This window comes from Pogona vitticeps, chromosome 3, assembly GCF_051106095.1.
Source record: "Pogona vitticeps strain Pit_001003342236 chromosome 3, PviZW2.1, whole genome shotgun sequence".
Taxonomy (NCBI): domain Eukaryota; kingdom Metazoa; phylum Chordata; class Lepidosauria; order Squamata; family Agamidae; genus Pogona; species Pogona vitticeps.
The window spans coordinates 50,508,560-50,527,303 of record NC_135785.1 but is presented as its reverse complement, the minus strand read 5'-3'; the positions used below and the strand labels follow the sequence as shown (position 1 = coordinate 50,527,303).

General features: G+C 39.4%; 1 long non-coding RNA gene across 1 annotated transcript; it reads right to left on the bottom strand.

The window, feature by feature from the left end:
* Positions 1-923: 923 nt before the first annotated feature.
* LOC140705512 (uncharacterized) lies at positions 924-16,192 on the bottom strand. Its single transcript, XR_012084906.2, has 2 exons — positions 7,796-16,192; positions 924-1,984 (listed from the first exon to the last, which is right to left on the bottom strand). It is a non-coding gene; the product is annotated as an uncharacterized LOC140705512 (long non-coding RNA).
* Between the last annotated feature and the right edge of the window lie 2,552 nt (positions 16,193-18,744).

Below are 18,744 nucleotides of genomic sequence, written 5' to 3'. Positions count from 1 at the left end.
TCAGATCCACTGTCTCAGTCAGAACAGACACAAGTTATGGTTCAAGTAGAACCTCCTGACCTCAGCAAGATTTGCTCTAAACATAAGGATAAGATTAAGGCTCTGCTTTAATGGAAGATGTTGAATGTAGTCAAAATGGGACTCTTTTTCAGATACATAAATCAGACAGTGCACTAGTATAGAATAGAGATTGGGGCTTTGTATTTGTATATGAATACAAAGCACACTGGCATAGGTGGCTGGCCTGATTACCTCTCCCCAGACCCCACCACACTACTTACCGCGTGAAGTGCAGCATGCATGGCTAGCCTAATCTTGTGGCCCAATCCCAGCAGCAGCTTGGCTGCCAGAGCCCGACCTCCCTGCTCGCCCAGCCACTCAACAGCTAAATAGGGACACTCGTCCTCCTGCCCCCTTGCCAGAATGGCTGGGTGAACAGGGAGGTGGGGCTACGGCAACCAAGTTACTGCCACAATGGGGGCACAGAAGATGATGTCAGCCATGTTTACCATGTGCCATGTGGTAACTGGTCTGGCGGGGTCTGGGGGTGGGTGTCCATCAAGCCAGCCACCTGTGCCAGCCCCTATCTCTAGTAGAGGATAGTTACCAAACATGGTTTATATATTGATAGGAACAGTCATGTCATTGACAGGCTTGCCGCCAAAGGGTTTTCTCATCCAAAAAAGGATTGCTTCCAGATGGTATAATACACATTTTGGTCAGTTTATGTATACATTGGATCCCAAAAAAAGCAAACAATTTTACTATGAACCTTGTGAAGTTGGGCAAATTAATACAACAAGTATATGACTATATTACTTGTTTGGAAGAGTTTCCTTAGGCAGCAGAGAAGTGATAAGGGAGTGGTCTGATACATTTTAAAGCTGTATAGTGATATTTATAGTTATATAAAGAGTCTTGAGAGAGTCAATGGGTAATAGATAGAATATAGGACTAGTGTTTTAGGAGACCAGGATTCAAATCTACACTTTGCTATAGAAACCTACTGGGGAGTAGCAATGGTAGTTTCCTCCTTCAACATTACACATTATAAATCCGAAGAAACTTGACAGCACTCAACCGGAAGAAAGTGTCTTGTGGCACCTTTAAAAGTAACGTTTGTGGGCTAAGCCCACTTCTCCAGATGCATAGGGCACAACAGTCAAGGGTTAACCTGTGTGTTCATTCTGGGAGTGGAGCAGAATAAAATAAGACAGCGGAAATGACAACTGCATTATTAACACTAGTGGCAAACTTTCAAAGGGCTGTGGTTAGGTGAACACACAGAGTAATCCTACAAATGTTAAAATTCTCCTTGTGCTATAGAACAAGACACAGAGGGTGACTAGTAGTTTATGCTTTATATTCCCTCCTGTCACAAATAAGCCAACAAAGAATATAACAATGGGGGCCCATTATGGAAACGACATCACATAGCTATGCTGTTAGTCCACAAACCTTAGTATGGCTTTGAACAACCTTGTGTTCTATAACTTACTTGTGAAAGATGAAACGGGGGGGGGGGGCTTTTATTGCGGTAGTGATTCCACTGGAATATGGCAATTGCTTCAGCGAAATTACCTTTTATTCTGCAGCTTTATGGATTATACAGAAGGAAAATGTATAAGAGATTATTGATCGCATTTATTCATTTTAGAATTCTCTCATTGCTTTAGGAGAGCAAAAGAAAAAAAAATACAAATGCTTAGTTGCCATTGAGACAATGTTGCCTATTTTGAGACACGGCAATAAATAATTAATATCTTCTATACATTGTTTGGAAACTGTTTATTCATTATGTGATCAGAATGTTAAGAAGTCAACATGGTAGCTGCTGTCTTTCTTTCTTTCTTTCTTTCTTTCTTTCTTTCTTTCTTTCTTTCTTTCTTTCTTTCTTTCTTTCTTTTCTTTCTTTCTTTCTTGTTTGCAACAATGGCCCTTTTGTAATTCAAATGGCATAATCATCACTGGTGAAGCATCATTCCTAGAGTTTGCATTAAAATGAAAACAAGAACCAACAATCAGGAATACTAAAAGGCTCCAGATGGCAAGGTGTAAGCAGACTTTTTCCAGATGTAACATCTGGCTTTTTGACAACCTCCACAAGTTGGTACCTTCCTGAAGTTTTGCCATGAGATCAGACTACTAATTGATGCCTTGCAATTGATGGCCTGTTTTCAGATTTGCCCATATGTTCTTTTTTTCTTAAAATAAATGAAAACAAAGTACAGATACAAATAATTACATCAAATTGAGGAAAAGTTAGCCATACATAAAAATGAATAAATAGTTGATAAACTAATAACACATGAAAACATTTGCAGCCATTCACCTCTGGGTCGTTGTTTAGTCGTTAAGTCATGTCCAACTCTTCCTGACCTCTGGGTAGATGCTTATTAATTCCCCAACTTCTTGCAAATTTTAACTCCTGTTATGTTCAAGTTAATGTCTTCAAAATACTTTATTCAAATATATCTTTATAATTTAACAATACCACTAAGTAGGAAAAAGACGAGTCTTGCTTCTCATTGCCAGCATTCTCTATGACGTTACTCAACATCCATTCTTTTCTAAAGAGAAGGTCAACTTTTATATGACCCTGCTCCCAGATAACTTAATGAGGAAATTGTTTTAACCTCTGCAATATGATTGAGATGTGACCTTTGGCTGCCTTACTAAAGCAGTTGCTTTGTCCACAGTAACTTGTAAGAAGGACCTGAACATTCTTCTCAAGACATTTTATCTGCTGAAATTTCTTTTGCAGCATGGATATACTCATTTACACCGTATTAAATTTCACTCATCTAGAAATACCCAAAATTTGCATGAAGTACCCTCATTCCCTACTAACTACAAGAAGAAGATTAAAAACTGAAATACGGAAGATTTTTTGCAAAGAAATACTTGAGTAGTAAAACAAATAAATCCTTGTTGTTCTTTAGTCGTTTAGTCATGTCCGACTCTTCATGACCCCATGGACCAGAGCACGCCAGGCCTGCATGACAAATAAATCCTAGAACAGTAAGATCCTCTGTGGGTGTGGGCTTCCTACTGTATGTATAGGCTGATTCCTCACTGCATTGTTTTTGTTTTTTGCTTCTAATTTTTAAATATTCTGGAAGAAACTCCGCAACTCTTCTGCTTTTGAAAAGAGCTTGTTTGTGTACATACATATATGTATATATATATGTATGTATGTATGTATGTATGTATGTATGTATGTATGTATGTATGCATGCATGTATGTATGTATGTATGTTTGTTTGTTTGTTTGTTTGTTTGTGTGCATAAAATAATGGATTAGGATTAACTGTTGCTTTTTTAATGACAAGAGTCATGTGTTAGCCATTTGTTTGTTTGTTTGTTTAACTTATATGCCGCCCACTCTACCCAAAGGTCTCTGGGTGGCTTACAACAATTAAAATTCAATTAAAATATACTAAAAGATAAAATGATTAAAATACAATTAAAATTGCCACCCATAGTTGATATTATTATTATATATATATATATTTTACTAATTTCTTACTTTTTTAAACAAAAGTATTGTACTTTTAAACCACCCACTGAACAGAGTTCTCTGGATAGTGTGCAGAGGTCTTTGACTGTTAACAATATAAAATATAACAGTACAACAGTAATGCAATAAGATAGTAGCTTTAAAAAAAATCAGAATATAAAGTCAGTGTAAGACCAGCAGCAGAGAATGAAATGCTCCAGCCTATAAAGCCCATTAAAAACAGCATCAGATTCCTATTAACTCCCAAAAATCCATCTTGTAAGCCATCTTGTTATTCCAAACCAATGCACTGTAGATAATACAGACAATACAGAAGAACTGTGTGTTAAAACCAGATATATTATTAGGGAAGGATGCAAAAAGACAATTCTTATAGTAAAAAGAAAAGAAAACCCTAGACGGATGGTGGAAGAAATATTTAAAATGGTAAACAACAGGTGAGAAGCAAAAGGAAAAGAATTAGACAAAATTGCAGTTTTCCAGTGATTGTCATATACAAAGAGAACTATTACACAAAAGTAGAGGAGGACAACAAAAGAGGAAAAACAAGATATCTCTTCCAAACAATCCAAGAAATCAAAGGGAAATAGAAATGGTGGGTCACCAAATAGGGAACACACTATCCGACCAAGAGAAAATAAATAGAATATGGAAACAGTACTGTGCCATTTACCCCGTGGTCCCTTCTTATTTCACCAAACCCAGAGCTCACAAAGGTGTCTCAACACGCCCTTTTTCCTCGCTGCCACCAGTTGATCTCTTTCTCAACCTATATTTCTTATGAAAGATTGAGGTCCACTCAGTATTGAACTTTTAAGCAGAAACAGGTTTATTGATTACAAGTTGTTTTAGGAATACTTCTTAAGCACATTCTTAAACTTACACAAAGCTTCAATATTTTACTTTAACCTCTTCTATCTTAATACAGGTCACACTCTGACTAATCACTCCTTAAACACTCTCTCTGCCTCAAACCCCAAACTCTTTCCTCCCAACGCTTGTCTCTGACTGAACTTTTTAGACTCTGACTCACCCCTCCCTTCTGGTCTCTCTGGCTCCGCCTCCCAACAGCTCTCATTGGTACATGCAAATAAGCTTCTACCTGAGCCAAAGCAGGGTGATCACTACAGGTACAATGAAGATCGATGCAGAAGAGACAAAAGATGACAAGTGCCTTTGAAGATGAATCCTAAGATGAAGAACCTACAGCTCTAGAAAGTGAAGTAAAAGCTTCTGGGAAGAAATAAATCACCAGGGGTAAGTGGAAAACCAATAGAAATGTTTCAGTCCACAGAGACTGAATCTCTCAGAATCCTAACAAGAATAGGCCAACAAATATGGAAAACAAAATAATGACCCACAGACTGGAAAGGTTCAATATGCATTCCAATCCACAAGAAAGGAGATGTCAAGGCGTACAGTAACTATAGGACTTTAATTTCCAATGCTAACAAAGTGATGCTCAAAGTGTTTCAAAAAGGTTTTTTTACATTATATGAAGTAAGAAATGCTTGAAGTTCAAGTTGAATTATTGTGGCGAGCACCCTGCTTTGGCTCATGCAGGAGGTTGTTTGCATACACCAATGGGAGCTGTTGGGAGGCGGAGCTGGAAGGGAGGGGTGAGTCAGAGTCTGGGAGTTCAGTTAGTTAGATTCAGAGATGAGAGTCTGAAGTAGAAGACAGTGTGTGGTAGTTAGAGAGTGCAGCAGAGTTAGGAGTTAAAGGAGGCAGTTAAGATTGTGGAACTTACAGAGAGCTAAAAGTGTTGAGAGTGAAAGAAGTTATTACTAAACTAATGAATACATTAACATCTGTGCAGAACCTAAGCAAAGTGTAATCAATAAACCTGTGCTGATCAACTTTATACTCAGCTTTCTAATTAAATGGTGTTGACAGAGGTCAACTGGTGGCAGCAGATAGGAGAGAACATGTTCTGGGCCTCAGGCTAGTGAAGCAAACTGGGGACATGTGAGGGGTGCACCACAATTATGAAAAGGAAAAGGCACTTAATATCATATTGCAAATATCCACTGGAGTGCACCAAAGAATTTCATAAGATCGGTCTATGCTTTATAGACTACAGCAAAGCCTTTGACTATGAATCATGAGAAACTATGGGTGGCTCGGAAAGAAATGGATGTGCCTCAGCACTTGATTGTCCTGATACATAATTTGTATTGTGAATAAGCAGCTACCTAGAACAGAATAGTGAGAGACAGGATGGTTTCCTGTGAGCAAAGGTGCATTTTATTTCCTTATGTGTTCAATATGTACACAGAACATATATGGAAAGCCACACTAGATTCAGATGAGGGAGGTGTGAAAACTATGGGAAGAAACATTTATAATTTAAGAGATGTAGATGACAATGTCTTACTGGCAGAAATCAGCAATGACTTGAAACAACTTTTAGAGAAAATGAAAGAAGAAAGTGCCAAACGTTGTTCATGTTGACAATGAAGAAATTGCAATAATAAAATAATTTGTATACCTTGCTTCATTCAATCCAAATGAAGACTGCAGCAAAGAAATCAGAAAAAGACTAAGACTTGGAAGTGCAATAATGAAGGAATTTGACAAAATAATCCAGTGTAAGGATATCTCTCTGAAGATTTTGAAGAAGCTACTTGGATGAGTAGCGAAATGTTTCAACCTAATAAGAAAGAAGTCCAGTTGCCATGACTCAGCTTCCACAAGTGTAAGGATGTGTCACTGGAGACCAAGGTCAAGACTATCCACACTACTGTAGTCCCAATCACCATGTATGGGTAGGAAACTGAACTGTAAAGAAAGCTGACAGGAAAAAAACTAAATCCATTTGAAATGTGGTGCTGGAGGAGAATTTTGCACATAGATATACAAGTATTTTCTAGATTAAATCAACCCTGAACTATCTTTGGAGGCAAAAATGTTGAAACTGAGGCTGTCCTACTTTGGGCACATCAGGAGAACGCAGGATTCTCTGGGAAAGACAATAATGCTGGGAAAGACAGAAGGCAGCAGGAAAACAGGAAAATCACATACAAGACGGACTGACTTCTTAAAGGAAGCCAGAGGCTTGGTTTACAAGACCTGAGCAGGGCTGTTGAGAGCTGGACATTTTAAAAACTGATAGGTCACCATAAGTTGGAGTCAACTTGATAGAATGTAACTGCAAGAAGAAGATAATTCTGTTGTTTCCAAAGCATTATTTCCAGGCTCTGCCCTCTCCCTCTCCCTCTCCCTCTCCCTCTTCTTCTTCTTCTTCTTCTTCTTCTTCTTCTTCTTCTTCTTCTTCTTCTTCTTCTTCTTCTTCTTCTTCTTCTTCTTCTTCTTCTTCTTCTTCTTCTTCTTCTTCTTGGTGTGGTTAATATTTTTTTCTTCATAAAACTATTTGGGTCTCAGGCAGGTCAATTCACAAGGGTATGTAAATTAAAAGGTAGAAAACTAACATTTGAACACAAATAGCTGTAAAAGAGCACTCTAGCTATATCTGAAATTTCAAGAATTCTTCCTTTTCAGTGTTCTTGCAAATGCTATTATATTCCCAGTTAAAAAGGAAAATAGGCCAATTTACAAATTAATTACAGGTTCTGAAACAGATAATAGAAAACAATAGAAAATAATGAACTATAACTGATAAAACCTGCACAATAGCCTATTCCTGTATCTGCTCAATTACAATACATTTATAATTCATAAACATATAATATTCTAAATTAAGCATTAGAAGGGAGATGACAATTAATGAATATCAGCTACAGGCAATTATACTTGGACAAAAAGTAGTTTCACAATAGCAGTAAGCACCTGTAAAAGGTTTTGATATCTGATTGGAAACTGAATATAATACTGTCAAGTGATACTAAATTTGCCAGGCATTGCATGTTTAACTGCAGAGAAAGTTATGCCTAAGAAATGTGAGAAAGTACCATATGTTTCTTCTCCAGCAGAGCTTGAGGGGAACCAGCTCCTCTCAAGGAGGCACAGTGGGGAACTCCCAATATCTAAGCCACTGAGCTATCCAGCAGTTTCTTAAACTTTTCCCGTAGTCAATAATTGCAACAGCCACTGATGAATGCTGTATAAGAAAAGCTTATGTTTACTTTTCAGATCTATTACTATCTGTGCTATTATTTCAACTTTCTCTTCTTTTTCCCATTTGGAATCTCCCCTCACCCTTCCCATCTGGCTACCGTGTCAATGGGCAACTGCTGTTCCAGGATGCCATCTCAGCATTCATCCACCCCACTCCAAGTGATTACTTCAGATGTTCAGAGAAGGATGAATAATTACCTATTGGATTCCAGTTAGCAGAGGTCAAGGTGATGTCTGCCTAGCCTCTCCTGGACTTGCCATACAACTTGCTGTTATTACATGAGTCATCCAAGCCTATAATCGGCTGAGTTCCACTGAGATGGAATATTCTGCTTCAGTGAATTGTTTCAGCCACCAGGATAGTTCTGCACTGGACAGCAGGACGAGGAACGGTCAGTAAATTTTACCATTCTGTTTTTAGCTATTATGTAGGAAATTTATCCTGAATAGGGTCAAATAGTGTGTTTGATCACAGTATCTTCCTGAAGCTACAATAAGGTATAGGAGTGTTTTTTAAACATGCTGCTATCTTGGACTGATTGACGGTAGAAATATCTGCAAGGACATTGCCTTAAAGAAGTATGAAGAATACATTTTCCCCTTGCCAAAATCTCAGGCCAGGAATCCCGTAAACTAAAGAGCCGATGTGCTGTAGGGGATTGGGTGACAGGCTAGGACTCAAGATATATGGGTTCAAATCCCTGTCCAGCCATGAGAACTCACAGGGGCTGGGGGTGGCATTAGTAAAATTATCCTCTAAATATGTCACGTACCTTGAAAGCCATACTACAGTCAATACATGTCAGATGCAACTTGGTAGCATAGAATAAGAACAACAAAGTTTGTTCCAGAGGAGGAGTAATGGAGTGAAAAATCATTCCACAGCCATTCCATATCATCACGCCCTATGACATCAGTGTCATGAAGACTCCACAACCATAGCACCTTAGGGACATAGAGGCAAAATGGGCTCTTGACAACTACCCGAGAGACCACCACCCAGAAACATGGCCAGTTACCCAGAAACATGGGTAACTGCAGATACAGAGGACTACTTGAAACCCACTTACTGGTCCCCTGCACACCAGCTCCAGATTCTCCAGGGACACTCCTAGGAGCCCAGAAGAAGAAAGGGTAATAGGAAGATGCAGTGTTTCTTTGGTAACTTGAAGCTTTCCATCTCTGACCCTGATGCAGGAAAGAAGGCATCAGATTCCATATGAGCTCAGTTACAGGGCGCTTTGAGGAGGAAGTGAGGAAGCAGTGAGGACCATTGTAAATCCACTCAGTTACTATCTAGCAGTTGCTGCTGTGCCACCTCCTCCTGCTCTACTTTCAGAGGCTCCTTAGCTGGTCAAATAATCTGCTATCTTTAACATGTTCATCGTTGCCCTACCGAATAGAGAGTAAATATTCAGATAAAGTGGGGTGTGTTGATATAATGAAATACATTTAGGGGGCCGCTCCCATTGTTAAATGAACATGGCTTCTTGATTGGTGTCTAACATGTGATAATTCGAGATATGGTAGTAACAGACAAACTGAGAAAGCTGATAATCTGCATGAACCACATTTAGCCCCCCCCCCACACACACACACACTAGCTGAAATGAAGTTTCTAATACAGGTAGTTGGATCCAGACTAAATTAACTGAGATTAGGTCCTATTGAAATCAATGGTACAAACTATCAAGATTTAAGCCCCATTAATTTCAATGGAAACTTAGTGTAATTAAAAATGCAGCACAATGTCTCTCTCAGTCTTTGAGTGCATATACACAAACACGGTCTCTGCCACAGAGCCCTACTGCTTTTATGTTCGGCAAAGAACTTCACTAAACTACAAATCCCAGTACTGTAAAACAGATTTGACACAAAGAATTTACTTGTAGCATTTATTCATGAGGCCAGCTGGTTACCTTTGATCTGAAATCTGTGGAACTATTTGCATAACTGGATCCACGAGGAAATTCATCACCATTGCACAAAATGGTTAAACGCATGTGCACAGACATGACCCAACAGCGTGAATGTTTCTTAAATAATAAAAAGGGAGATGAGCAGCAGGTTGCTCTTCTTGCATTTGCTTTTGTGCCTATATAAGCTTACCACAGAATATTGCCCAGCTCATGCAAGTAATAAGCAGCAGACATCAGAGTGGCCACATTTGCTTTTGTCTCAGCCAAAAGATCAGGCCGTTCTCTTTGTTATCTGTATGCTATTACAGAAGTTGTGGAGGCCATGATGAGAGCGGTTGTAATCTTTCCTGAAGCAATGGAGGAGAAGGTGACACTGACAATTAATAAAGCAATTTGTGAAATTTTGCAGGTTTCCGCTTGTTCCCTTCTATTACCTGAAATGTCAAATCCATTTCCAGACAGCATTGAAAAAGCCTCCTTACACTTTATGTGGTGAAACTTAGAAGCCTTATAATTTGATCAGATTGTTGTGAGCGCAATACATTTAGCTTTTTCATATGGCCTATAAAAAGGTCTGACAAATATGTAAATTTATTGCTTAAGAGACTATGTGACTTATTTTATAGAGAATAGTTTTCCATTTGAAAAATTTTCAGTGTTTTCTGTTTGATAGGATCTTCTATTTCAAAAGCTAGCCAATCAAAGTCCAGGATCCCAAAATGTCAGTCCACTGATGGAAGTAGTTCTATCAGTAGAATCAGAAAAATGCAAATCTCTCTACTTTTCTCATATACAGTGGTGCCTCGCTAAACGTAGCGCCCGTTGAAAAATGCAAATCTCTCTACTTTTCTCATATACAGTGGTGCCTCGCTTAACGGGCGCTCCGTTTAGCAATGAAATTGCTTAGCGCCGACTTTTTCAGAGTGTTTTTGCGCTTCATTTAGCAATGGTTCCTATGGGCGATTTTCGCTTAGCAATGGTTGGGACCATGCTTCGCATAGCGATTAAATTTTGGGTCCCCTGTTTTGCTTACGATGGTTTAAACAGCCTCGTGTTTGCTGTTTTTTAAATGTTTTTCTGTTATTTATAAAGTTAAAGTTTGCTGTTTAAAATGTTTGAAATCATAAAGTGCACTTAATAAACCCTTTGTTAACCAAGTTTGACTTTGTTCTGACTCTTTTTTAATTTTTGTTGTATTTTTTCCCCATTGAAATGCATTGAATAGGTTTCAATGCATTTCAATTGCGGAACTGCGTTTCACTTAGTGATGTTCCCTATGGTGATTTTCGCTTAAGGACAGCAATTCGTTCCTATTGGAACGGATTATCAGGTTTTCAGTGCATTTCAATGGGAAACCGCGTTTCGCTTAGCGATGAAATCACTCAGCAGCGATTTTTTCGAAACGAATTAACATCGCTAAGCGAGGCACCACTGTACTTTCAAAGTCTCCTTTAGAGGGTTGGGGGAAAAAAAACAAGATTTTATCAATCAAATACATAAATGAATGTTCAAATAGTCCACAGGGACATGGAATGGAGGTGGGACATAGGTCTATCTGTAATTTAAATAGAAAGAACCATAAGGCCCTTGGAACATGACTAACAAGAGTTAGCATGCATACAGCAGATTAAGCATGTTCACATGTTACTTGGCCATTCAGTTTCCCATGATGGCGAAAAATATTGTATTTTTCTTTTAATAAAGTTTAATCTTTTATTATGTACTGCCAACTCACCTGCAACTTACAGTGGCCCTATGAACCTGCAACCTGCAAAAAGTCCTATTGTCTACAGCACCACTCAGATTCTGCAAACTCAAGCCCATGGCTTCTCAAATGTAGTCTTCCTCTTTTTCTGCTGCCTTCAGCTTTTGCCAGCATTATTATTTTTACAGTATCATTTGCAAATTCCTGTCCTTTTTTGGTCCTTCATTTCTTTGGGTTGAGGAGACAATGTGTAAATTGAATTATTTCTAAAAGCAAAAATAATGAAACTAAGGCTCTCATACCTTAGACACATCATGAGAAGAAAAGACATTCTGCAAAAGATAAGAATGGTCAGAAATGTTGAATGCAACAGGAAAGGGTGAAGACCAAATATGAGATGGATAGAATCAATAAAGGAAACGATGGTGGCGCTGCAGGTTAAACTGCAAAAGCCTCTATGCTGCAAGGTCAGAAGACCTGCAGTTGTAAGATTGAATCCACGTGACAGAGTGAGCCCCCGTCGCTTGTCCCAGCTCCCGCCAATCTAGTGGTTTGAAAGCATGCAAAATGCAAAATGCGAGTACAGTAGATATAATAGGTACCACCACGGTGGGAAAGTAACAGCATTCTGTGTCTAGTCGCACTGGCCACATGACCACGGAAGATTGTCTTCAGACAAACGCTAGCTCTATGGGTTGGAAATGGAGATGAACACTGCCCCCTAGAGTTGGACACGACTGGACAAATTGTCAAGGGGAACCTTTACCTTTACCTTATGGTGGCTTTGACTTTGAAAGAGCTGAGGAGATCTGTTAATGATAGAACACCCTGGTGATAAAGCACACATTTATTCATAGGGTCACCAGAAGCGACTTGTTGGCCCATAGTAACAACAAAGTATCCACCATATTATCCACAATCATCAAGAAACAGTAGATTTGCTATATCTCAGACTGTTCAGTAGGGTCTTCAGTTGGGGGATCAGAAACATTTATCATCAGCAGGCCCAGGGCGCATGGACCCAGGCTGCTTAATTTTGTTAGCCTAGACGCCACTAGAGACTGTCAATAGAGTGAATTGTATCTTTTTCTAGAAATCCTCATATGCAATCTGGATATATTGGTAACACTGTTTTAGCCACTTCAGTGATTTTGATGCAAAAAGAGGTTTCCTGCAGAATAAGATTATTGGTTTGGAAAGAAGTATAAATCCTGGTTTCCACTGCGCAAGGTTTGAATAGTAATGAGAATTGCATCTCATCAGGATTAGCAATGCAAAAAGGGTTCCAGTTAATGAACAGTGCAAACATTTTGGCAGTTGCAATGCAGACGATAGCAGGGCTGTTCACGCTGTTGTAGTCTGAGTTTCTAATGAGGCTGTCCATTACCAAATTGGAATGTTGAGGGTTTTATTACTTTGCCAGGAAATTAATGCCTCAATGAGACTTGGCACCCGAGCACTCTTCTCAAGGAGTAAGCTGTGTGATGTGTAATCTCCTTTACGCTTTGTACAAAAGTTGTATTTCAGGGGTTGTGAAGGAGAGTTTACACTTTCTGTAGCCTGTCCAGAAAGGCTTAATGACCTGGGAATACAGAAAGAAGTCTTGCCACAGAGGCAGCCTCATGAACATACTGTATGTGTATAATTCCACCGAACAGCAACTGCAGGCCAGCAAATTTGTCCCTTTGCGCATAAATTTCTTCAGACGGCCACCTATGGGGCTATTCCTTTTCCCCACTGGGCAAGTGATAGTTGGGGGGGGCACTTTTGTATTGTGAAAATTTGCAGAGTAAAGGGCTAAGCCCTATGTCCTAACCACTATGACCCCAGTCTGATCATCTTCCCCTCACTCCTTCCCAGTGCCCACTGAGGATGATGATGAAGTCTCAATAAATGCCTCTGTCCTGACTAAGACAAACACAGCCTGTTGACACAGCCTGTGAAGAAACTGCTAACCCATGCAAGAGTTCCCTCTTCCAATATGAGGAGACAATAAATGGGATTCCCTAGTTAACATTTTTGTGCTTTGGACAAAATATTTTTGCACAAAACTATTGTCTTTTTCCTTTGTGATGATACACCAGAGTTAGGATTTTTTTTTTTACTATAACTCCCAGAATCCCTAGCCAGCAAAATTATGGGATTCTGGGAGTTTTTATCCCAAAATGTACCATTTCCAACCTCTGTGCTATGCACCATATATACATATACAGAACAGACACAGAAGGATTGGGTGGTTGATCAAAAATATGTGCACAACCCATCAACTGCTTCAACTTTTTAAAAAGTCCATGTAGCAAAGAAGCAGCTATGATAATTTTGCTCAAATATGAAAAGTTTCATCAAGAACAATTTTGAAAATCTTGCCAGTTTGCAGATAAGTAGAAAAGTCCTGTGTTTCTTGTTGCTATGTGCAAAAAAGAGACAAGGAAAGATTTATATCTCTATTGCCCACTGTGGTTGCATTTATTTGTCTTAAACAAGAAATGTAGGAGACCTCCTGATATGTCTTGTTTAATCCTTACTCTACAGGAATGGATATATGATTTAAATGAGTAGATAGAAAAAGTGGGGGTGGGGAAATCAGTATTTTAGTTCTTTGGCTGCGGAGCCAGGGGTTCGGAGTTTTCTTGACAGGGGCTGGTCTCAGTGATCCATAGGGTTCCTTCCAGCTCTGCAGTTCTAAGATTATTATTATTATATCCTTCTTGCTACTGGTGCCCTTAACAGCATCTCTATGGAGAACTGGAAATGCGCAAATACTATCATGGACCCAGGCAAAATTTGGAACAGAATGTCAACAAAACAAAACAGGGCAGATTGGCCCTCATTCTGGTGCCCTTTATTTGAGCCACATGGGATGGAAGGGAGGGGCTGTATACATGCCTAGTATCCATTATTTTAGATGGACAGTAGAGGTGGGTGGAAAGGGAAGACTTGTGAAGAGGGGGATTATGGAGACATCAGCACTGGGTATAATGAATCTGGCGTAATCTGGCTCTCCAGAACTACCTCACTCATAGCTAACTTCCAGGGATTCCTTTGTATTCACTCTCTTTCTTTCTTTCTTTCTTTTATTCCTTTGTATTCTCCAAGCATTAGAAATATCACTGTTTGGACAACAGCTTCCAGAATCTCACATCTGGCTGGCATGGACAGTGGGCGTGCTTACTAGATGGTTCCTAGAGGATTTTGGGATCTATACTCCAAAAATAAACCTTCAAAAACTCACTCAATCTGAACAGCCAGGTCATGGCTTTGCAAGCATTCATGGCTTCTTTCTTGCATCAAGGACATCAACCATGGTCAAAGCTATAATGAACCATTTTGACACCTAGGGATCTCCTACCCACTGTAACCTGAGGTGTGAACAGAAGACAAAGGAGGAGGAGAATGTAGTAAACTCTCCCCCAAAGAGAGAGAAATTTGGTGCTTTTAATGAAAATTGAATAGTTCTAGGAGAAGTTGCCATTTATTTTTCTAACACTCACTGGTACAATCACCTCTAGATTTTGGTGTCCTGTGCCAAAGACTCACCTTGCCCTAGTTACAGTTCTGACCATGGTCAAATTTGGAGCTGAGGAGAAGACTGGGCTGAGGAGAAAGCATGAAGGCACCTACCTGGACCTACAGTCTTTTATGGTCTTTTATGGTCTAATTCCTAACACAACCCTCTTGACCACCATGCTGACATTATCTGTGAACACTATTGGTATTTGGTCATGTCCTCATGCAGTGATGCAGAAAAGCATGGAGTTTAGACAGTATTGCTCCCCAAATGGTAGGATTAGCAGATTGCTTCCAGGTATGAAAACTGTAAGCATCCACCTGCAATTGCACCACTGGAATGGATGGCCAATTTAAATAGCTATATCAGATTTACTTTTTTGTTGTTGCCCAAAGCAAGCATTCTCAGCCAAAGAATAATTGTTGAAACAAGCAATGGCATTTAGTAGATATGCTAATTAATATCTAACAGTTATTTTCTTTAGTGCAATTAAATTCAGGCACATTCTTTAAATTTTTAGCACTTTAATCAAATGGCACCTTCATTTCTTTGGCAAACCATTTCACACACAATAGTTAAAATACAGAGTAAATGCTCTGCAACAGAGCATACTGAAATTTAATGAAATTGTAACAACTGTCCTACTGAATCTAATTTAGGTGCTTATTTCAGACGCTTCATTTAATGTGTTAACAAAATAAATTGCATGTAATTGGAAGCATCAATACCACAATGAAGGTTACTGAATTAGCAATGGGATGAAGGCAATATCGCATTGGTATTAAACAGGCAGAAGCAACGTCAATTCTTTTCTATTTAAATAATTAAGAAGAAAAAGTAGTTCAAGATGTAACATTCATCTTCAAATTCTCATTGTTTGCCTTTTCTTTGTGGCATAGGTGTGTAAATATAACTTTAAAACACTTTAATTTTGGATACTAAGGCCTCAATTAGTCCAATGTGCAGTAATACAAACTAAAATACATTATTTGTGATTCGTAAAGACTATATATATTTCTGCAGCTGATCAGAATATTTGAAAGAGACGTTGTGAACCACCCAACCCTTCAAAGCCACGCCCATCTTGTGGACACCTACTTGGAGGCCGTGGCGTGGCTTCCCTGCCCCACCACCTCCAGGTGCTGCCTCTGAATGGGTGCCTGCCAGAGGAGTTGGGGCTTTGAACCGCCAAATACCTGTTCAACCAATTAACAAACTGGCATGAACCAACACACCATCTCTAAAGATAACTTTAGCTTTCAAAATTTATTATCATCCGGAATCCTACTGGTGTTCATGTAAGGTGTGCATAACTTGCCATGGATCTCTCACACAGTTGTGCAACTGAGATGCAGCTTGGTACCTCATCAGTTAGTTCCAATTAGCCACAGCAAATAGTGCAAACTGTACAGAAACAATGATCAGATTCCCAGCCATCATCTGCTGACAGATGTGATGGTGCAACTGAGCAGATGACTTGATGGCACACAACAGAAACCATCATTTGCTGCTGTAACCATGTAAACTTGCCTGTTGCTATTTGTTGCCTGAAAAGTGCAGACCCACCTTCCTCAACTGTGCATAATGCTACCAAACCCTTCTTCCCCAGCAGAAGAAAATAAAACAGGCAGGCTTGTTGCTGAGCCATGATGACCATTGTGTGCCATTCTGAAGCTATAAAGAACAAAAAAGTCAACAAGCAGCAAAACTACAAAGGTGCTTCCTCTATGAGAGTGAAAACATGAGAGGTGCAGCATCAGGGAGTGTCGTTATGGAAGGCCTCCCTGAAGAGCAGTGTTTTAAGCTGCTTTATTAAAGACAGCAGGGAAGGGGCCAGGCATTGCTCCACTTTCCTTATTCAGAGCTATATCACAGACAACATGAGCAATTATAACAACAAATGCTACAATTTGTGCACCCAAGCCCTAGAACCAATACAGAAATTGCTTGGAGAACTGTAGAATTCAAGTGTCTCTTTGAATTCAAATTCAAATAAAAACCCAAGGTATCCTCTTCAACTGGGTTGGATAGAATCTTCAAAGCCTGGAAAGAGAATACAGTACCAGTTTTTTTTAGTCCCACTCCTTTAGGCTTAACCAATATTTCATAGCTTGCAGTTAGACTGTTGGATAAGGACTCATGACACCTAGGTTCAAACTCCTGCTTGACTATGGAAATTCAATTGTTGGTGATAAATTGATAAATTGATTCTTGAACATATCAAGTACCATAAAAACCTTATTAGGTTGCAATTAGATGGAAACAATTTGATGGTACATAACAACAATTTATGGGATGAAATGTTTTTAAATTTATTTTCTTTCTTTCTTTCCTTTCAGAAGTAACTTCCTCTTAATCTACAAACGAATTAGGAGACCTTGTTCATTCCAAGCCAGGGAGCATTGAGTCTCCACTTTCCTTATTTAAACCTCAGTTTAGCCATACTTTGGGGTTTATGTCCATAGTATTTGGTTGTGATATGTATATATGAATGACAATCTGAATCACTCTTGCCTGGACTCCAGACAGTAGACATTCACAGACATATATTCACAGATATTCACAGACTAAATATTATTATGATAAACAATTGCAAGCAAAACCCTGTGGTTCTCCCACTTCTCATACTGAGGTGATTATATAAACAACAAGAGAGTTGTTATCTGCTATTTAGGAATGACCAACAGAGTTATCTGTTATTGAGGAATGACAGATATACTGTAAACATAAGAACTGCAGGTGCAAGATTGCTTAATATAATGGAAGGACAACTTTTCATCATTACTGACTCCTGACCTTTAATTTCGCCAGATGTCAAAATGGCACTTTAAAGAGACAACCTACAGACATTTCTGTGAAAACTCTGACTACAAGCCAAGTAATAAGAAATGAAAATAATAGCCATTCTCATGATCACAGTGAGGACTGCAAGCTGTATAGAGCTCAGCCATCACTGACCTTTCTCCAAGAGTGAAGTAAAAGCAAAGTGTGCTGCTTATATACCACCCCATAGCACTTCAAGCACTTTGTGGGAGGTTTGCAAGTTAATTATGCAGGCTCCACATTGCCCCGCCCCCAAGCGAGCTCAGTACTCATTTTAACGATCTTGGAAGGATAGAAGGCTGAGTCAACTTTGAGCCGTCTACCTGGGACCGAACCCCAAATCATGAGCACAGTTTGAGTAATCCATTTATTTATGGGAGGTAGCACTTCAAGTAAAACCTTTTATGAGCAGGAAAGGTCTCAAAGCCTTTCTAGTCTAACCATCTGCTCAAAAACACCCTGCTGCAATAACCCCCCTGATGAGCCCTAGGCAGAGTTCAGAAAAGTTACTTTGGTGATTACAACTCTCAGATTCCCCCATTTGGTATAAGATATTTTAGAAGCTGCACTCCAAAAAGGTAACCTTTCGGAGCTCTCATCCTCGATGGGAGGATGAGATGCCTTCAAACAAATAGAGGGAATGGGATGAGGTAGAATGGGGAGTGGACCCAGAGGAATCAACCCCTGATCTTGAGTTATTTGTAAGCATCTGGAAGTTGGAACAGGGCCTATGTACATAGGAAAGTGCATGCATAAAGATTTCTCTACACAAGCTAGAACTTTGCTGCTCTGGAGTTTCCTGTTACATGGAGAGGGGAGAAAGCTTTGCACTGTATGCTTGTAGAGTCTGTTATCCTACTATGAAACTTTTGAAGCTAAAGTTTCAGAGCCTCTAATCCTGAAGGGGACCCCAGAAATAACTTTAGTCCACATTTTTTTAAAGTGATCTGTTGTGGAGCCATCCCATTGAAGAGGATAACAGTGGTTACCCAGACCTCATTGCTGGTGGTGAAGAAGCCTCTGTGACAGTTCACGCTTCAGGGCCCCTCAAAATGTAGGTCCACCAGTGCTGTTGAACCTGTCAAATGAATGCCTTCAGTTAATCTCAAATGGGGCTTACTGCCACCATCCCCCCCTCAGGCACATTTGTCTTCTGAAATAGGGTAATATTTTTAGACCAGAAAACCCTCTC